The 22,202-nt window shown below is 38.1% G+C and overlaps 1 protein-coding gene across 6 annotated transcripts in view; it reads right to left on the bottom strand.

The window, feature by feature from the left end:
* The window catches only part of ARAP1 (ArfGAP with RhoGAP domain, ankyrin repeat and PH domain 1), a 2,759,262-nt gene that overhangs the window by 650,823 nt on the left and 2,086,237 nt on the right, over positions 1 to 22,202 (bottom strand). The gene's annotated exons all lie outside the window — the stretch shown is intronic.

The following is a 22,202-nucleotide window of genomic DNA, read 5'->3' as shown; positions in this document are numbered from 1 at the left end:
TTTCTGACTTCCGTTAATATATGCAAAACCTCAGCAGGAAAGGAGGCCTTGTTTAGAATTAAAGTTCTAACAACCATGCTGTTGACTTGAAATTTTTTAGGTTTGGGTGAAACAATAGCCTTTCATTCGACTTAGGAGGCTGTGAGCATGCCAAAGAAGGATGATCTAATTGGATCAGCTGGGAACGCCAGGGATGTGTTGGCAAAAGGAAGTGAGCAATATGAGGTATGGACAAGTCTTGTCTGACCTCATGGAGAAACCTGGGGCTGAGTGTGAAGGGAGAAGAAGGCATACAGGCACTCCTTGTTCCATTGTACTGGGAAAGCATGCACTGCCAGAGGGTCCTTATGTGGGTAGCTTGCACTTTTCTGCAGCTTTGGATCTAGTGATCCTCAGGGAAGATAATCTAATCTATCTTTGGGGTGCCCTGTGACACTGACAGTTTATGGAAGGCTACCAAGTTTAATATCAGTTCATAGCAGTTGTGTGGATCTACTAAGGTGGCCTGATAAGAAGTTGTGGATGATGGTATGTAAAAGGCCATAGGTCCTATTTAGATGTGAAGTCTAAGCCAGCACAGTCAGCCTGTACAGATGGTATTAGTGAACTTCTCTTAGTTTCTAATATCATATGACTGGTGCTATCAGAGACAACCAATAGTACCTCTTGAATTCCAGACAGAGATGAAAATCGAGAAGCATGAATAAGGGTAACATTTCTTTGATATTAACATGCATGGTTTTGTCCTAGCTATTTCCTCTTTCAAGTGCTTTCATGGTTTTTGTGTGCACCCCAAACGCAAAGTTTGTTGCATCTGTCTTTAGGATTTGATCCCTGTATGTTCACAAATGTGAGCTTGGCAATCCCAAGCCAGTAACACATGCCCTCATTGTCTGTGGGTGGAAGCCCACACAAGTTAGGAAAGGGCATATGATATGCTGTGAGGATACACCCACTAACATCACCTACAACAAGAAGGCTTCAGACTTCATTATAAAAGCTCTCATTGTTAGAATATCAGAGAGGACATAAACTCTGGTTGTCTGTCATCCCCATGCTAGGGACACTCATTAATGGGAAATTAATGGGTTACAAAAATAGGAGGAGGCCTGAAGGTCAGCAAGCAGAAAGGGAAAAGGCATATGGGGGAAAAAAGAAAGAAATCCAGAAAACACTTCCAAGTACTTAAGTAAGCCAAAAGAAACAAAGTAATCACCAAGAACGTAAAATTTAATGAAGCTTTCGGGCACACATCCCTTCATCAGCATATATAATTACATTTAATTGTTATATATATAGAGGATTCATTAAAACCACATGATCAGAACCAGCCAATAAAAATTTCAATCAGTAATATCATTACATAATTTAAAAACATATATCAAAACATTTATCAAAAATACATATATCAAGGAAATAACAATATCTACCCAATAATATCTACCTAATAATATCAATATACTTCATTCAATACTAACATATTAAAAAATATTATTATAATATGTATAGATACATATATATTTATTTTATTTCCAACTGTCTTTTAACTAATACAGGCTTTATACTAATGGCACTATTAAGACCTGGAGTTGAATCTGCCTGTAATCTAATTAACCAGTTCAACTCTTTTAGCTCTATAAGGTTATTTATGTCACCACCTCTTATTCCTAGCTCAACAATATCTATCACTCTAAATTTAAAAGTATGTGTTTCGAATTCCATAATATGTTTATACAGGGCATTAGTTTGTACTTTCCTATTTATTTCAGATTTATGTTCTATAATACGGTCTTTAAGCCGTCTTGTAGTTTTCCCTATATAGAACGCATAACAGTGTGTACACGTAGCAAGGTATACCAATCTACTTGTATTGCATGTTGCTGCTATATGAAATTCATATTTGTAATGGGATGTTTGAAAGATTGATCAAATTCAAATATATCTTTGCAGCAAGTGCAATTATGGCATTTGTGAGTGCCTAGTTTACCCTGTTGCAACTTACGTTCTTCCATGAAGTCTTTATAACATAACATATTTTTTATCGATTGATGATTTCTGTATGCAAAGCTACTTTAATTTTACATTCTTGGTGATTACTTTGTTTCTTTTGGCTTACTTAAGTACTTGGAAGTGTTTTCTGGATTTCTGACTTTATACCACTGGTATTACATTGAACGTACTAGAAGGGAGTCGAACCAGCTTTTCCTTGTCATACTGATACTGAAAAAGACTGCTGTGTGATGTCTTCATCTATAAAGAGACTGCTGATGAAAATAAATAATCCTTTTCTGCAGACTACAAGTAGCGATAAACCTCAAGACATACCTATAGGTAACGATACAAATGAATTAAACAAACTACTAAATGTACTGGAGAAAAAAGTAAGTAGCTATAAGCAGCTTCAATGGCAAAGATTTAGTTTTTCAGCATACTTAGAATTGGGTATCGTGCCTCGAGGGCTTTGTATACTAAAAATGCCCTCTTATGGTAATGTCTATGAGGAATTGTTGATTAAGTGGCAACAGCTTAATCTAGAATTAAGCGCAAACTACATGAAGCCTATGAATGAATTTTTTTGCAGATATTGAACACTCTTTACTTACAGAAATAGAAGTTCTTGAAAAACAAGTGTTGGAATATATTAAAGGCGATACTACAAATGAACATTACCACACTTTTATTGAGAGCGTACATCTTATGGATACTAGACTTGAATTCAAGAAAAAACGTAAACTACAGCGAGATGTACAAGATTTTAAAAACGGCCATATTTTCTCTTGGCCGAAAACAGAATATAAACATCCAAGATCTTTTAATAAAAACTCTCAACAAAACAAAGGTAATAAAATCGTAACCAGGCTGCTTGATCAGCTGGATGATTTCAATATGCCGCCAGCTACGCCGGTGACATCAACCAGTCAGCAGGGCAGTGTGCAAAACTCTACCCCAGTTACATCACAACGTTGCAATGGAGGATTAAGAGACGACGGAGCCTCAACGGAGTTAGCTACAGGAGGTAATAACCTCAATGTTTCAAATATACCAACACCAATACTGCAAAAAATCGAGTCTAAGAATAGAAAACAACCGGAGATATCTGCTTTTTTACCTTTTTGGTTAAAGCAACCGGAAAAGGTAACAATACAAAAAGCGCAATTGGAAAAAAGCCCGAATGTAGTGGTACCGCAACAGCAAGTACTGCAAGGGGCGAAAAGGAAAAACAACAGTCCAAGGCAGACCAACAAAGCACCTCGCAGGTGAATACAGTCATTTCTGCTATAAATGAAGGTACTTTAAATTTAACACAGCGATGTTTTTCCGAAGAATACTATAAGCTGCTAAGTAAGGGGTTGAAATTCGTGCCCTTTGCTATTGACAATATTGCTAATGTAATTATTGACCTTAAATTGTTTGCAAGAAATATAATGTTACAGCTTTTATTTACAAACTCAAATTCTATTGCAACTGCTTATAAAATATCAAGTGTATTTATACCTCAGCTATCACCTGTGATATTAGCTTTTACTAATATAGTTGAAATAGAACTGAGGTTATTATATTTAAAGAAATTTGATAAAACATTCAAATATAACTTAACATATGGTGAATATCAAGCCCTTTTAGACTTCAAAAATGATAAAGAAATAATTATTAAACAAGCCGATAAAGGCGGGGCTACCGTGCTTATGAATAGAAGTTTTTATAATATTAAGTTTAAGAATTTTCTTGCTGATGTTAATACATTTAAAGGAATAACTTTTTCTGAAGTAAAAAATCAAATAATGCAAGTCAATATGACTATATATGACATGCAGTTAAATGATGAAATTTCATTAGATTTATTTAATTATTTTTCCGTCCCATGCCCTAAAATTCCACAGATTTATGGAATTCCGAAAATTCATAAATCTTTACAAGACCCTCCACTGAGACCCATTGTTTCAGGCAAAGGGTGGGTGACTGAACCCATCTCTAAATATTTACAAAAGGAATTGGCTAAAATTTTACCTAGATGTAATAGTATTATAAAAGACACAACTGATTTTTTATGTAAATTGAACACATGGTATGGTACGGCCACAAATGAATACATTCTGGTAACACTTGATGTGGAATCATTATTTACAGTTATTCCTATAGACTACGGCATTGAAGAAATAAGAAGATTATTACTGATGGATTCCAACATGCAACCATGTGAAATAGAGAAAATATGTTTACTTTTAGATCTAGTGTTAACTAAGAATGTTTTTATTTTTGATGGTATTCCTTATAAACAACTGACAGGTGTGGCCATGGGGACCTCAGTGGCTAATACGTTTGCGAATCTTGTGTTATACTACTGGGAGAAGAACCACGTATTAAGTAATAATAATGTACACAATGTATATGTCAAATGTTACACAAGATTTGTAGATGATTGTTTTTTCATATGGGAAGGAATGGAAGATGAATTATTACTTTATTTCTCTTATTTAAATAATACAACAAATTTTTTAAAGTTTAAGATGGACTATTCTAGACACAGTATAGTATTTTTGGATGTTAAACTTTACAAAAGAAATGAAAATTGGAAACAATGGTTCATAAAAAAGAAGTACATACAACAAGATATTTGAAAAAAACTAGTATGCATCCTCCCCATATATTTAAAGGAATAGTTAAATCACAGATGATTAGGGTGAGCAGGTTAACAACTGAAAATGAGCAATATGAAATTGAAATAGAAAAAATGAAGGATGAATTTGTAAGGAATGGCTATTCTGAATTTATTATGAATAAAATTATAGAAGAAATAAATCAAGGTAGGCATAATGTATATAGACCTGTATTTACTGCCACTTTATTAGAAATGCAAAAAATATTTACAACACAAATGGCAACGCAACAGAACAAAATTAGATATGTTATGATGTATAATGGGCATACGCATCAAGTTAATAAGATTATTGAGAGAAATTGGCCAATACTGATGGCCATGCCAGAAATTGAAAAGATAGTAGGCTCTAAACCTAGCTTTGCATACAGAAATCATCAATCGATAAAAAATATGTTATGTTATAAAGACTTCATGGAAGAACGTAAGTTGCAACAGGGTAAACTAGGCACTCACAAATGCCATAATTGCACTTGCTGCAAAGATATATTTGAATTTGATCAATCTTTCAAACATCCCATTACAAATATGAAATATGAATTTCATATAGCAGCAACATGCAATACAAGTAGATTGGTATACCTTGCTACCTGTACACATTGTTATGCGTTCTATATAGGGAAAACTACAAGACGGCTTAAAGACCGTATTATAGAACATAAATCTGAAATAAATAGGAAAGTACAAACTAATGCCCTGTATAAACATATTATGGAATTCGAAACACATACTTTTAAATTTAGAGTGATAGATATTGTTGAGCTAGGAATAAGAGGTGGTGACATAAATAACCTTATAGAGCTAAAAGAGTTGAACTGGACAATTAGATTACAGGCAGATTCAACTCCAGGTCTTAATAGTGCCATTAGTATAAAGCCTGTATTAGTTAAAAGACAGTTGGAAATAAAATAAATATATATGTATCTATACATATTATAATAATATTTTTTAATATGTTAGTATTGAATGAAGTATATTGATATTATTAGGTAGATATTATTGGGTAGATATTGTTATTTCCTTGATATATGTATTTTTGATAAATGTTTTGATATATGTTTTTAAATTATGTAATGATATTACTGATTGAAATTTGTATTGGCTGGTTCTGATCATGTGTTTTTAATGAATCCTCTATATATATATAACAATTAAATGTAATTATATATGCTGATGAAGGGATGTGTGCCCGAAAGCTTCATTAAATTTTATGTTCTTGGTGATTACTTTGTTTCTTTTGGAAAAAAGAAAGAACACAACAGATTCATTTCCAGATTTCAAATATAAAGTCAAACTCAGACAAGGTTAGTAGCCATCACCTGGAGAGGCACACACATCTAAAGAAGAATATATCTACACATAACACTAGTGCCTTGAGTGATGAAGAGGCCAAATCAGACAGCATTTTGTAAGGAACCCTAGGGAATGTTCATCAGAAACCTGAGTGTTAGTATTCAAACCACAACCTACTCCTAGCCGACATATATGCATGCAGTCCCATCAGAGGATGTCATACAATCCTTGCCCTAACTATTTATGTATTTTTTTATTGATTGATTAATTTCACTTACTTGCTGATCAGGTAAGCCCACACTGGGTACAACTGTCCCTTTTCAAAGGTGACCTGGAAGCGTTGTCTGGTTAAATGACTTATACACAGTAGGCAAATGAAGATGGAAGGAATGAAGTCATGTACCCTTGGCAGAGGAAGCAACTCAGAGACTTAGTCTTGTTAGCTAACCATCAGACATCGTAGTGATCATCCACGGCTGAATATCATCTGCAATATACATACCAAATTTCCCTTAACAAGGGGCCTTGATGATGCTTTGGGGTTAGGTGGAGGGACAGCCACTCCTTGCTATACCATCTAAGAAGTTATTTGGAAATACATTTCCTTAGTAGATTTTGACCTATTTCAGTGTTTTATTCTTTTTCATACACTTTTGGAAGGGAGGAAAAGCTGACACTGCTGCCTAACAATAGGTAAGAAAGTCTGACAGATGGTGCAAGAGACAGTATTATAGTACTTAAAAAAATAGATAGCATTCTTTGTGTGGCAGTTCTACCTGTCTAGTTCCTCCCTACAAATATGTTTGTTTTCAGAGATTAATATGGGCTTTCTTTGAAACCTGAAGGCTCCCTACCATAAATGACAGTCCCAAAATTGTGAGCCCCATGTGTGCAAAAATAAACTGCAAATCTGGTAAAACACTGAACTTTAAAATTTATGATTATGCTATTGAAGCATATAAGCCCCTTGCACCCCACAAGGTGGAGGACATGCCCACATGCCTCCTGCTAGTTATACATACCATCTATGATATATGTATACACTGGAATTGGGAGAATGTCCAGAAATACTGCAACCACATTCTCAACTATAGTTCCTATATTCCAAGGATCAAAATGATACTCTTTGCAATTTCAATACACAGCCAAAACTAAGTCCATTATGTTTTTCACAATGAGTATTTGTAAGCTGGCAGCCATTGGGGTCACGGCAAATAAAAATGTGAAGTGGATTTAGGAGGACTGTCTCCTTAACTGTGACTTAATGATGATACTATGTCAATATTCAACGTGAAACAAGTACTAATGAGAAAATCCTTCTGAATTAGGACGGACTAATACAAGAGAATTACAATGAGAATTTCCAGAGATCACATTCTCCCTAAAATAAGCTGTGAGTATGGAATTTTGAAAGAGCTAAATGATAGGTTTTGATGTGAGCGCATAACATCATTTTCATAATCTGATCTTACACACTGCAAATTTACTATCTTGCAGTTCTCCACCTGTCGCCTTTTACTACCTTAAATTAATTTTTCTTGGTGAAGAAAGCCCTTTTAGGAGTCTTTTATCCATGTTTTCCTTAACAAACAACTTTACAGAAGTGAAATAAAATAATAGGTCATAACTACACTAATAATCCAGAAAAATAAAATTATTTTGTTTCATAACCATCCTGTTTCACACAATTAATGCTTTTAAAGGGTAATATGCTTATTTAAATTTGCTGTTCTGGGTAAAACACTGGTCCAAATGGGCCATACTATGTTGGCTTAGTGAGGAAAAAACATTGAACAGTTTGAATAACAGAGGTTATACAAAACACTGGACAACCTGAATAAGAACGAAGACAATACAGTTCAGAAAAAAGTGTACAAAAGCAGTAAACAAAACAAACTAAACATTTTGTGCAAGAAGATGCTTGAACAATGAACTGTAGAAAACATCCCAGTGATGATGGTACATATACCATCAGCCACAGTAGGTGACCTATAATATACTCAGTTATGAGAAACATACTCTGGAGGTCTAAGTTGTTGTGTACATCTTGCTTTTTGTCATTGTACAGCATTATAACACACCGCAGTGACTGATTACTCAACTACAGTATTTACAAATTTACAATATAAAATAAAATAATAAAGAGAAAGGAGAAATGGGTTGTGGGACTACTAGTCTTCAAACTTAAGTTACTAAAAATGTAATGCATTTTCATGAACTCATTAATCATGGGTAAGGTTTGGGAAAGTGGAAATCAGGTAATTTTGTGAAAGGAAAACACTTTGGCTCAGTAGAAACTTTATTTTTTCTTTTTTTAATCTGTATTCAGTATGAGACTGAAAACACTTTAGGGTGGAGGGCAAACATTCTCAGAGTTTAGGAGCAATTAAAGGAAAGCTAGGTTTGGCAATATGTAGTCTAGTCTGCAGTGTACATAGTATGGGCCCTGAGGAAGTGACGTGACCTAAGGTGGCGGCATAAGATTCTTATACATAGATAACTGGCTGGAAAGGAAAAAGACCATTGGTTTATGAGCTGTGTCAAACAGTGATGCTTCCTTTTAGTGGATAGTGTGCTACATATGCATACATGGTTAATTGACTGGAGGATAGTTTTTTTTCTTTGAGGCAGATGAAATAACAATTAGAAAATATTCTAACTGTGCTTGGAGGATAGTATTAATTATATTTTTGTTTTCTGAGGAAAGAAAGTGTGACATTTTTGTGTAGCAAAAGAGTAGTCACTTAACATTAGTCTTTGTTACATTAATATGGTGTTAAAAATGTAAATGGCAGTTGTGGTATACCCCTAGTACCAGAAGTGGGTGCTTGTCTCTTACATCTAGGCGAAGGGGGTGCTTGTCGCTTACTCCTAGTACCAGAAGTGGGTGCTTGTCTCTTTTACACCTAGGTGAAGGGGGTGCTTGTCTCTTACTCCTAGGTACCAGAAGGGGGTGCTTGTCTCTTACTCCTAGTACCAGAAGTGGGTGCTTGTCTCTTACACCTAGGTGAAGGGGGTGCTTGTCTCTTACTCCTAGGTACCAGAAGGGGGTGTCTGTCTCTTACTCCTAGGTACCAGAAGTGGGTGCTTGTCTCTTACTCCTACACACCAGAAGGGGGTGCTTGTCTCTTACTCATAGACACCAGAAGGGGGTGCTTGTCTCTTACTCCTACACACCAGAAGGGGGTGCTTGTCTCTTACTCCTAGGTACCAGAAGGGGTGCTTGTCTCTTACTCCTAGATACTAGAAGGGGGTGGTTGTCTCTTACTCCTAGGTACCAGAACGGGGCGCTTGTCTCTTAATCCTAGGTACCAGAAGGGGGTGCTTGTCTCTTACTCCTTGACACCAGAAGGGGGTGCTTGTCTTTTACACCTAGGTACCGGAAGGGGGTGCTTGTCTTTTACTCCTAGGTACCAGAAGGGGGTGCTTGTCTCTTACATCTAGGTACCAGAAGAGGGTGCTTGTTTCTTACTCCTAGGTACCAGAAGGGGGTGATTGTCTCTTACTCCTACAAACCAGAAGGGGGTGCTTGTCTCTTACTCCTAGTACCAGAAGGGGGTGCTTGTCTTTTACTCCTACACACCAGAAGGGGGTGCTTGTCTCTTACTCATAGGTACCAGAAGGGGGTGCTTGTCTCTTACTCCTAAGTACCAGAAGGGGGTGCTTGCCTCTTACTCCTAGGTACCAGAAGGGGGTGCTTGTCTCTCCAGTGGCTCTTGTTTATTACTAATAACGTGATATTTTTCAGTGTATAAAGTACAGCTCTTTTGGAGGAGCCCAAATACCCTTTTTTCTCTCTTAGTGTTTATTACCAGGTACAATATTAGAAGCTTATTGGAAAGAAGGGATAGGTCTTTTGCTATTTCTTGTTTGATTACTTTGTGGTAGGAGCTAGGTCTGTACAAAATTATATCATCTGTGTACTGGATAACTGGCAGTTGTGACAGTTCAGCTAGACGTCTGTTAATAAAGACTGTGAAAATAAGCAAAGCAAGGGGAAGTGAAGGGAAGCAAAGAGAAAAGAAGAGAAGAGAAGAGACTGTATCTCTGGGTTACATAGTTGGAGAATGTGATACTGGGTAAAAGAGTTAATCCTATTTTACATAGAAGGATCTGACTGAGATGTGATCATTAAAGCTAACAAGGGCTTGAGGGCTTATTCCTGAAACAGTGAGAGTATTAAATAATAAATTATGGTTAAATAGACTGAAAGCTTTTGTCAGAAAAATAAATACTGAACATGGTAGGCCTTTGTCAGCATTCAGGAAATATTGTCTGATAAAGTACATATTGCTGCTATGGTACTTCCTCAAATTAATTTTACTTTAAATCATATTTCAGCATGCAACAAATTCTGAAGATAGTTCATAAGCTCATACCAAAAATCATTTAAAGTTCACTGTTCCCCCTGTCTGAAAAAAAAAATGTGTGCATTTCTGCATTTCCTACACAGGAACAGCAGTCTAGGTATTTCCAGTGTAAATGTCTAAAAATATAGTGGGGGGAGGGTGGCAGAGTATGGCTGGTCAGGAACAAGGCAGATGCCTGTAGTGTTCATTCCTTAGTTGCAGGGTGTAAAAATTTTAAAGTTTCTATTTAGGAAGCGATTATCTATTAAAAAAATTTATTTCTTGTCAAGAAATCCCAAGGGGTACACTGAGCTATATATCAGTGGTTATCTGTGAAATTGAGGCCTGTCACTCTTTGATGGCCAAGAAACAGGATAAGGATGTCAAATAAAATCCAGACTGATGTTGCTGTTGTTGGAAACTGAATACATCTCCTGTGTTTTCTGCTGACTTGTTTACTGTTGATGTTTGTCTCTTTTATTTTTTGTTTATGAAGTCAAATATTAAGTGGCTTATTGTAACTGCCCTTCTCCAGCTGTTTCAGCTGAATCTGCCAACAAGCTTTGTATGCTAATGGAACAATCTCAGGGTGCTTGATGCTTTGATAAGACTACCCTTTTCTCTTTTTCTTTCTCTTAGTGCATATCATGGTGGTGGGCCCCTATTTCTGTGTTAGTGCCCTTAAAATGGTCTGTACTGCCAAGCGATTAAAGTCAGGGCAGAATCGTGACTTAAGTTATCTTTTCTTTTTCTTTTGCACATGATTCCAGCAGCCATATTTAATGCTACTCTCCATCCTCAATATCAGCGAAGTGGAATGTTGTGAAGGATGGAACAGGCTGCAAGGTAAGAAATCAGAAAGAGTTGACTGTGTGTGCAGGTGCACCTTTTTTTCTACTGCAGACTACTGATGTATAGCTACAGCTGATCTTGCCAATCTTGTGTTAGGTTTCCTAGGGTGAGTGGATGAATTCTACATTGTTATATACGGTGCAGTGGTGCAGAAGTAGCATTGTTGCCTCACAGCAAGGGGTTCTCCGGTTTGCTTCTTGGCTGGGGTGCCTTCTGTGTGCAGTGTGCATGTCCTTCCTGCTTTGTGTGGGTTTCCTCTGGGTGCTCCAGTTTCCTCCCATGTTACAAAGACATGCATCTGGAGCATTTCTTCCTGGGCCTCCGCTGAAAATTGACTTCATTCAAAATTGGACTTTCCCGGTTAACAAATAATAAATAAATAAATAACTAAAGTATGCCTGGAGGGTACAATCAAATGAAAGGGTACCCATTCCAGGTGTAGGTTTTTTCTGCTTAAAACCCAAAGGATTCATCCTAGCCTGAAAGATATCTCTGGATCTGACAGGAGGGTACGCTGTAAGGGTATGAGAGAACAATAAGGCAACTGGGAGCTAGCAGTTAGACCGAAGTCCCAAATGAGCATATTAAGCTCATTTCTTAAAATGTAGGGAGAAGCTCACATCCTATTAGATGGGTAAGAATTCAGCACAGACTGAAAATGGAGAAAGCCCACATTGTTACGTTAAAGGTAAGTTAAAAATTAAAGACATGCATAAATCTAGATCTAGAGACTTTCACTACATCTATGGAAATCACAAACTGGGGGGGAGTACATCTTATGTTCCATAGAACACTACATATAGAAACCAGTAAGGGGTTTGAATGGAGAGATGAAAAGTCAGCAAGCAAAGGAGAGTAGTAGTGTTGAAACTAAATTCATCCTCAAGTCTTGGTGAGTACCTTCATGAGGTGAACCCTGTTTTCACCAAATCTCACCAAGGCAACACTGATATATAGACTATATTTATATAACACATATCATGGACAGAAGTAGGTTAAAAGCTAAAAAAGACAGCTGGGTGCACAAGACCCAGGATAAAAAAGTGAAAAAAAAAAATCCTGGTAGGCGCACTGGTGCCAGGACTGGAAAAGATGACAGTATAGAATCCTCAAAATATGGAAAGATTACTACAATGGGATCAGGCCAGGCCCAGGGGGAGGATGGCCCCCTGTTGTAAGAAGGAAGTAGCAATCCACAAAATCACTGATAGGCCAAAGAAGATCCATAAAGACGATAAAGTGGACTATTGAGAATAAGAAAGAAATTATGTATTGTGACTATTATGCAAAAAGCCCAGAATTTCCAGACACAAGATATACAAAATGATTAAGAGAAAAATTAGAGGAAAGAAAAATACTTCCGCAAGAAAAACTGTTGGAAGCTTCAAACGAAAATTTGTGTTCATTAATGCAACAGATTTGTGAAAACATTATATGGATCAAGAAACCTTGATCTGTTTGGAAAAAGAAGCATCTGAGGAAGTGCGAGAATATAAACAATAAAACCAAAAGATATTTGAAAAGTATGGAAAAGAAATATGGACATGAGAAAGAAAGAGAGATTTCATATATTGCAATATTTATGCAAAGGAGAAAGCCAAATTAATTAATGTAAAGAAGGCAGCCCCAAAGATATTCGAAGAGAAATACAGGTAAAGGCATCCTGATATAGAAAATTTCACAATAAAAAAATAATACCACAAAGATGGAATGTAGAAAAGAAGATTATTAAAGTAGAAGTTAAAAAAATAAAGTTATGGAGTGTCTGCGAAGTAAAGGATTTGGTATAGAAGTCTAACACAGGTTATGTCACAGCAGGATGGAGTGAGTCCCCAAAGTAGGGAGAAACAGGAAGATCAGGAAACACCTAAAGAAGAAATATGGATATGAGAAAGAAAGAGAGATTTAATATGGTGTAATATTTATGCAAAGGAGAAAACAAAACTAACCAATACAAAAACAGCAGCACCAAAGATATCTGAAGAGAAATACAGGCAAAGGAATCCAGACATGGAAAACTTTACAACACAAAAAATAAGAAAACAAAGAGGAAAAGTAGAAAAGGAGATCAGTAATGGAGAAGTTAAAGAAACAGAAACTGAGGCTATGGGTACCTGCAAAGTGAAGGATTCAATGTAGAAAATCTAATTCAGAAAGCACCACAACAGGATAGAGTAATGGATATTCAAATTAAGTGGAAACCAGTGGAACGGGAAGCAATTGGTCAGCTGCCATATGAAGATAATTTGAAGCCTTCCACAGGAAACCAGTGTAAACATTCACTTGAAGCTAGACAGCAAGGGAAGGTACAGGAAACTGTGGAAACTCTGATGCAGTCAATGTTGAGGAGTGATAGGCCAGTGAATTCCTGTATGATAAAGCAACGGATGGCATAGGATGAAATTGAAGACAATGTGCCATAGGAAGATGCTATAGACCCTAATATACAATGCCCGCAGGAAATAGAAAACAAGGGATGTGCCCTCAGTTTGGAAGAAAATGAGCTAAGAGAAGAGTTTCTTGATTTAACAGACATAGCTATATCAAGATCAGTGAAAGAAACAGAAACTTCAGAAGGTTAATAAACCCAAAAAGTCAGAAGTCTGACAGAACAAATGAACACAGTAATTAGGACTGTTCATAAAGATCCACGCAATGTAACAGAAGTAGACAGGATATATTACTGTGCGGCTAAATTAATAACTGATAAATTTCTACCACAAGAGCACAGGGCAGTGAGGGAAAGGAAGGAGAGAAACTGAATACCATCATAGAAATACTGAATAGAGAAAACTAAAAGGCAGTTAAAACAAGAAGCATTACTGTTAGAAGACTATAGAAGAGGGAACAGATCATAAAAATACTAAGAAAGATAGATGTGATAAAAGCAATGCGCAGTGTTAGAACAGACCAGGATCTATCATGCACTATCCCAAATAACAAACTAAAAATTTCAGTATAGGTGGAAAAACTTAGAAAATATGAAGATAAATATAAAGGAAAAATACAAAATAAGCAAAATGTTTTATAGAGAATTGGGAAATAAGGTAAAAGGAACTGAAAGACCACCAAAAAAAGAAGAAATAGATAAATTTTGGAGCAGAATCTGTGAAGATACTGTGGAACATAACAAATATGCTAAATGGATAGAAGAAGTTAAAGAAAGAATAAGAGGTTTAAAGGTACAGGATATGAAATGGGATGAAGTAACAGCCAGACACATTGAAACAAAGTTAAGAAAAGCCTCTAATTTCAAAACCCCAGGCCAGATGCAGTACCTAACTTTTGGCTGAAAGTATTAACATCTTTGCATGAAGATTTAGCCATGAGTAAGAACTATTATATGCGCACCCCGAACAGACACCAACTTGGTTAATGACAGGAAAAACAATGCTCCTACTTAAGAGTGAACCTGCAAGCTACCCTAAAAATTATAGACCAATAACTTGCCTTCCGATGACATAAACTATACACAGGAACTGATGCCGACAGAGTTTATAGTCATTTAGAAGAAAACTCAATTATGGCAGTAGAACAAAAGGGCAATAAAAGAAAGTCATATTGAACAAAGGATCATTTGTTATTAAAGTCAAAGTGGAGAACTGTAAAAAGGGGAAGAATCTAAGTATGACATGGACTGACTACAAAAAAAACATTTGATAGTATCCCACATTCATGGATAAAAGAGGGCTTAAAAATGTTTAAGATAAACCCTATACCAATCAACTAAATTACAGTGAACATGAAAGAGTGGCAGACCACTTTGCAATTAAGCCACGATAAAGGACAGATTATTATCCCAGGAATAAAAATTCAAAGGGGGATATTCCAGGGCGACTCTTTGTCACTGCAGCTATTATGCCTTGCACTTAATCATTAAGTTGTATACTTAACAGGTTATGCCATGGCTATAATTTGGCTCCTAGAAAACAACAAGTGTAAAGACTTCTCATCTTCTCTTTGCTGATGATTTAAAACTGTATAGCTCATCAGATGAGGAATTGAAAGCACAACTACTACTTTTTCAGATGATATAAGAATGTTATTTAGTCTTGATAAATGTGCAAAAGCAACCTTTAAAGCAGGAAAACTGCAGCACCAGGAAAACATCAGTTTGAGACAAGAATGTGATACAAAAGAACTTGAGGAAGAAGGAGTACATAAATATTTGGGAATTGATGAAGGATCAACAATAAAACACAAACAATGCATATAAAACTTAGTAAGGAATACTTCAGAAGACTTAAATTAATCCTGAAAACAGCAGTGACATCTAGGAATAAAATCCAAGCTATAAACCAATTTGCTCTTTCTGTCCTAACTTACAGTTTTGGAGTGAATTACTGACCCCAAAATGTGTTGGACAGATTAGATAGGAAAACAAGACAGATGCTTCATGCTCACCAAATGATTTATAAAAATCAGTGCATACCAAGATTGAGCCTCCTTGAAATTGATTATACGTACAGAACTGCAATTGTGGGACTCATAGGTTCATAGGTTGGTACTAGGCTATCGCCCTAGGGCCTATACAAGTCTAGCCATAACAATTCCCTGGATAATTCTTCCCACAATATTTACTTCCCTGGACCCCTGTCTAGCAGGGCGACTGACGTGATCCCTGGGGTGAATTTCCTATCTCCCATCCAATCGTCAAGGTTCCTTTTAAAGAGGGCCAAGGAGGCACTCTGCTTGACATGTATGTGCAGTCTATTCCAGAGTATGGGGAGTCTCTGGGTCAGGATCCTATCTCTCCAGCATGTTTTGTTCATTGTGATGACAAGGTTTAGATCCCTAGAGAGTGTGGTTCTGAGGGATTGAGATTTCTTTAAGTGGAGCATGTCCAACAGCTCAGAGTTTGACATGGCTTGTATGTTAAGCAGAGATCGCCTCTGAGTAGATGATATGCCACAGAGTATAGCTGGCGTTTTTTTAGACAGTCAGCATAGAGCATCTGCTTTAGGCCTGTGATTCTTTTAGTGAGGTATTTCTGCAGCCTTTCCAGCTGTTGCAGATGTCTTGTGAGGTACATACCAAATGGGGCACTGTACTCTATAATGGGTCTAATGAGGGATGAGTACAGTGGGACGGCCTCCTTTTTTCTGGATGAAAAGCCCTTAGTGATGAGGTGTGCCACACAGAAGAATTTCCTGACTGTTGTGGCGATGTGGTTATCGAAGGTGAGACCACTGTCCACCTGTGTCCCTAAGTCTCTCATCACACTTTCGGTGTTTAGTGTACTGCCACCTATGTGGTAATTCATGGGTACATGGTTTTTCCCAAAGGAGATAACTATACATTTCTTGGCATTGAGCTTGAGCCCATGGTTCTGGCACCAAGCATCTGTTTTTTGTAGAATATACACATCATTTGGGGATTCAATAGTGGCTCCCAGCTTGCAGTCATCTGCGAACTTTGTTAGCCAGAGTCCCTTTGTGTTGGCCTGTACTTCAGAGAAGTAGATGCCAAACAAGAGCGATCCCAGGACTGAACCCTGAGGTACTCCACTTGTCACTTGTCTGGAGCTGGATTTGGAGTCAGCTACTTTTACAGTCTGGGTTCTGTCAGTAAGCCAGTTGGCAACCCGTCGAGTGACGTACGGATTTATGCCCAGCTTAGTAAGTTTATCAACAATTCCAGAGTGGGGGATGGTGTTGAAGACCTTGGTGAGGTCCAGATAGGCTATGAGGACTGCCTTACCCTCGACCACAGCTCTGGAGACTGATTCGAAGAAGTCAATCAGGTTCAGGAGACAAGATCAGCCCTTCACGAACCCAAACTGGGTGGGGTCCAGTGTTTGAAGGTTGTCAATGTCTTTGTTTATAAGTTCCATGATAATGTGTTCCATGCCCTTGCAGATCAGGCTCATCAGACTGATGGGATGGTAGTTCACGGGATCCAAGGTGGATACCCCTTTGTGGAGTGGGATAACTGTAGCTGTGCACCACTCAGTGGGCATGAAGCCTGAGGTGAGGCTATGATTAAACATGACACTTAGGTGAGGTGCCATTTCATTTTGTAGTTCATGTAGTACACAGCCCGGGATGACATCTGGTCCCATGGATGCTGTATTCTTAGCTTTGGAGAGTGCGGTTTCTACCTGTGTGGCCATGATTACTGGAATTTGGCAATCTTTTGGTATTGAGATTTGCCCTTTAGGGGGTGAGAGGGGGGTGAAGATGGCACTAAATCAATCTTCCAGGATATTGGCAATATCCTTGGCATCAGTATATTTAATGCTATTCTGTTGTAGCTCAGAGCAGATCTGAGCATTGCCATTTACATTCTTGACATAACTATAGAATGCCTTGTGGCTATCTTTGGAATCTTTGGCAATTTTATTTTCGTAACTAGCTTTGGAGGATTTTATGAGGGATCTCAGCTTCTTACTGAGGCTGGTAAGGGAGTTTTTTGCATCCTGGGATTTTCCTCTTTTCTGCAACAGTTTCTTCCTTCTGTTGTATAGTTTGTTTATGGTAGGGTACCACCAGACTGGCTTCCTTTTTTTTGGGAGGAGAGCATCTTGTTTCTATTTGTGATGGCATGATTCATGCACAAGTGGATGTGCTCGTCCAGTGCCTTAGTGTAGGATTCAGCAGTCGCACTTTCAGCTCCCGTCTGCATGGGTGTCATGAAGTTTGTCACTTCTGACTTGAGAAGTTGGCTTTGGAGAAGTTGTTTACGGAGGTTTCTTTACTGGGGGGTAGGGGTGGGATGTGGATGTCAAGGGTGATTAGCATATGGTCAGACATGACCAATGAGGGGTTGACCACTGGTGTGGAGCATTTATCTCCCATGTTGGTAATGACCAGGTCTAGGATATTGGAGCCCTTAGTGGGATAATGGATTAGTTGATCCAGGGTGTTAGAATTTATGAATTCCAAAAACTGTTAGGAAAAGGTGTTGCTACCCGAGTAGTTTTCCCAGTTAATGGCAGGGTAGTTGAAATCACCCAGTATTAGAGTGTTTGGTGGTATCTTAATATTTTCCAGTATGTTTAGAAAGGTGTAGTGAGAATCTTGGGGCATGGTGGGGGAGCTGTACCAAACTACAATTTGGATTGCAGTCTTACCTAATGTTAGTTGCACCTGGAGAATTTCAGGTGCATTGTGTTGGGCAACTAGCCTGGAGGTGTGAATATCCTTGGTGAATATGGACACTCCTCCACCTTTAGTGTTTCAGTCTTAGTTTGGTGAACAAAAGTGTGGTAAGAGTTGTAGCCTGGTATTGCAGGGGTGCTCTCTGGAGCCTTGCACCAGGTCTCAGTTACTGCACAAATATCGATGTTCTCCATTTTTAGGAGTGCCTTGAGAGAGTGCATTTTGAGGTTTAGACTTCTAGCATTGAGTAGCATTACCTTCATATTTTGCATGCTAGTATAGATTACGGTGGTGGTTTTGTCCTTTGAACCTTGCCTAAAAAAGGGACTATAGGGGTGGCAAGAGCTTTAGCCAGTAATCTGAATCCCATGGGCGACAGGTGCAGACCATCACTGGCAAAGCATCGTGGTTTGTCGATCATGTCATCCCAGGCAGACAGATACTGGATCCCCTTTGAATGACACCAGAAGCTTAGCCAATTGCTGAAGTCAATCATTTTGTCCTTATACTGTGGTATCATTATGGGTGAAGGCAGGATGCTACTCAGGGCAAGGATCATACCTGCCTGGGCCACATGATCGGAGAGCTCTTCCATATCTCTTTTCATGTAGTCCAGGGAGGTACGTCTCAAGTTATTCACTCCAACATGGACAACGACAGAGTCGTTTTTGTACTTGTTGTGGAGTGACTTGAGTGCATACGTTACGTGGTGGATCCTTGTACCTGACAGGCAGCTGACTGTAATTTTCTCCTTGTTCAGCCTGGTGAGTGGGACATCAGTGTGCCTGACTATAGAGTCACCTATGACTAAAGTGTTGGGTACATTGTCTTGCCTTAAGGGCTGTTGTTGGGTGGCACACTGGTGTTGTGAGCTATGTGTCACTTTGGTTGTGACTGATGTTTGTTTGCATTTCAGCTTCAGAGGTCCTTGTTGCTTGGGCAGTTTAATGTTAAGGGCCTCTGCATATGTGGGTTTGGTGTTGCTATGTGTGGGTGTTGATGGTGTGTGTCTTGAAGGGCTATGTGTTGCTTGAGATGTGGTGTAGGTGTTAACCTTCTCCTCTTGACTGTCTAGCACAATCTTGGCTGGAAAGAGTTTTGCTTCCAGTTTGGCTATGAAAGTGCATCTCTCGCAGGTTGTACTGTTGGGTGGTAGGAAGACAGGGTTGTCTGTGTACATGAGGCAGTTGCTGCATTGCCCCAATATGCCCAGATTCACCAGGTGGACAGGAGAAATCACTGGAAGATGACCCTTGGACATGCCTGTTTAGGTGCTTTTTTTGCAAAATACAAGTGCTGTTTTGCCTTACCTTTGCAAGGTACTTTGCAGTTATAGGCTGTTTAGTGCCTACGATTAATTTCTCCTAATTAACAAGGACAGTTGAGTGCTTGTATCAGTTTAAGGCTTCCTAGTGCTTTCCAGCAGGTTCTAGAGCAAGTGCTAGTCACAGGGGTTCAGATTTTAGTGCCACTACTGAGAAACCAGCTAGTTCTAAGGGAAAATTTGAAGAGCAGACTTTCTGGCACCTGGAATAGTTTAACCGTAGCCCCGCAGTGCTGCAAGATGTGAAAAATGCACAAACACATGCGTTTTTAAGCCAGAAAGTAGAAAGGGATAGAAATCAGCCCAAAATGGCTAATAAAAATTCAGTTTCAGAGCTGGAAACCACTCTAGTGTTAGATAGCAGTACAATGCTCATCACTCCCACTGGTAAGCAGTAGGACTTCCCTCTACCACAGCATGTTCTGGATAGCTCTAAAGACAGAAAATAAAGTCCTGAAACCAGCGAAGCCTGGGATCTGGACTATACTAGCTAGGAAAGGAGGGAAACGAGCAAACAAGATAGTATTTTTTTGGGGGCGGGGGGGTTGGTTAAAACAGGCTAAACAATGCAATAATACATAAATAAACACAGAAAAGGCTAACACACTTGAGTGTGTAGCCCTAAACAGTAAATGCAATTAAAACTCTACAAAATTAGCAATTAAAAACTTTTTAAATGAAGCAAGGCATGTGCACAGCTGAAAAACGATTTAAGAGGCAGTAATACAGTAGAATAAGTAGCTAGTTTACATATACAGAAAAGTCTATATATACAGAAAAGCAGCTAAAACAACACTAAAACAATTCAGATGCAGTGCAACCTACAGCACTTGAGTTGTAGCAATATTAAGGCAAATACAGTTTTAATAAATTCACTATACTCTATATTTCCAAAATGTTTGAGAAGCACAGTCAGAACACAAGGAGATTCAGGCAATTTGTTTGTTTGTTTTTTTAGAAAGGGAGAAAGGAAGAAAGGAGGAACAGAAGGAAAGAAACTAAGTGGGTTGGCCTTCTCAGATGTTCTCTCTGTATTGGGTAGAATGAGCTAATGACACTAGATAGGGGAGGAATGTCCAAGATCAAATTTAGAGTAGCAGCGGGCAACTGCAAGGCCAGCAGGTATAAAGACAAGATGCTAATAAGGAGGCAGGGTAGGAAGTTATGTTAGGCAGAAAATACTACAGAAATGTTTATCACAGCACAGCAGAAAACCAGCAGTGAGCCAATACCTATGAAGTACAGTAGAAATATGCAGTATACAATAAAATTGTTATAAATATCTAGAATAAGCAATAAATACTAAAAATAAGCAAAAACAGGCTACTTTTTGCTATATATCACAGATCAGGTGCTCCTCCTTGAATAGCTCTGTGTGTTGGTGACCTCATAAGACCCAAACTTAGTGTAAGTTTTGAAACATGAGGAGACTAAATCTAAGATAACTTCTCTGCTTAATCTAACAGTAGCATATCGGTGTTAGTCAAGCAGGAATGGAAATCAAACCAGAAGGAGATAAAAATCAGGCAGCAACTGACTGTGCCAAAAACAAAAGAAAGAATATAAGGTGAAGGACCAGATGAGAAGGCAAGAAATGTGGAAAAAGCATAAATATAGTTGCAAGTATAGAAAACCTCTGGAAGAACCTCATGTTGATCAGGAACGAATGCAGGAATGGTTGAGGAGAGGCAAATTCAAACCAAGAGATAAAAGGTTAATATTGGTGGCCCAAGATAGTGGGCAGCATACACTTTGGTTTAAAAAGTCCACTGAACATGTGGGAGAAACAGACAAATGTAGGTTTTGTAAAACTGAATTAGAAACAGTTGCACACCTCATTGCTGGTTGCGACATACTAATGGCAGAAGGACTGTATACTTAAAGGCATAATAATGTGGCAAGACATTTGCACTGGGGATTGTACAAACATTACGGTATTGGAGTGGCTGAAAAACACTGGAAACATGAGCCACAAAGCATCACAGAAAATGAAGAAGTCTACATCACATGGGATCATCCATTACCAACAGTTCAAAAGACAGATGCTAGAAAACTGGATACAGTGGTCCATGAAAAGAAGACAAAAGAAGCATTGACCACTGAAATTGTCACACTCCGTGACTACAGTGTCTTCCGTACAGAGAGACACAAAGTCTTAAAATATCAGGATTTGCAGGCTGAAATGAGAGCAATGTGGAAGAAAAGATACCCAGACAGTTCCAATAGTAGTAGGAGCAACAGGTCTTATAAAAAAGAGTTTACAGTCATATTTACATATGGTATCAATACATGTAACTCCTTATGAATTCAGAAGGAGTCATTACTGGGCACACTGCGAGTGCTGCGAAGAGCACTTCTGGCTGACATCAAAGATTGAAACAATACTAATTTTATGAACTTTAATCCTACTTTGACTTAGAAATGGGGTCCATTCTCATCACTGTATTAGAAACCCAAAAGATTTGGAGAAAAAAAGAAAAAAGAATAAAACCATTAGAGTCACAACAAGTAGAATCCTGAATGAAGATGATAGAAGTTTCTTTTGAGGACCTTCTAGGGCAATGGCAGAGTATAGCAGACTCCTCTAGGTTCTGCAATCTCTGCATTCTTTGTAAGGATTTCAGTGT

This window comes from Protopterus annectens, chromosome 5.part1 (assembly GCF_019279795.1).
Source record: "Protopterus annectens isolate FY-2018-M chromosome 5.part1, PAN1.0, whole genome shotgun sequence".
In the NCBI taxonomy this organism is placed as follows: Eukaryota; Metazoa; Chordata; order Ceratodontiformes; family Protopteridae; genus Protopterus; species Protopterus annectens.
Note: the sequence above shows the minus strand (reverse complement) of the source record. Positions and strands in the feature narration are given on the sequence as shown.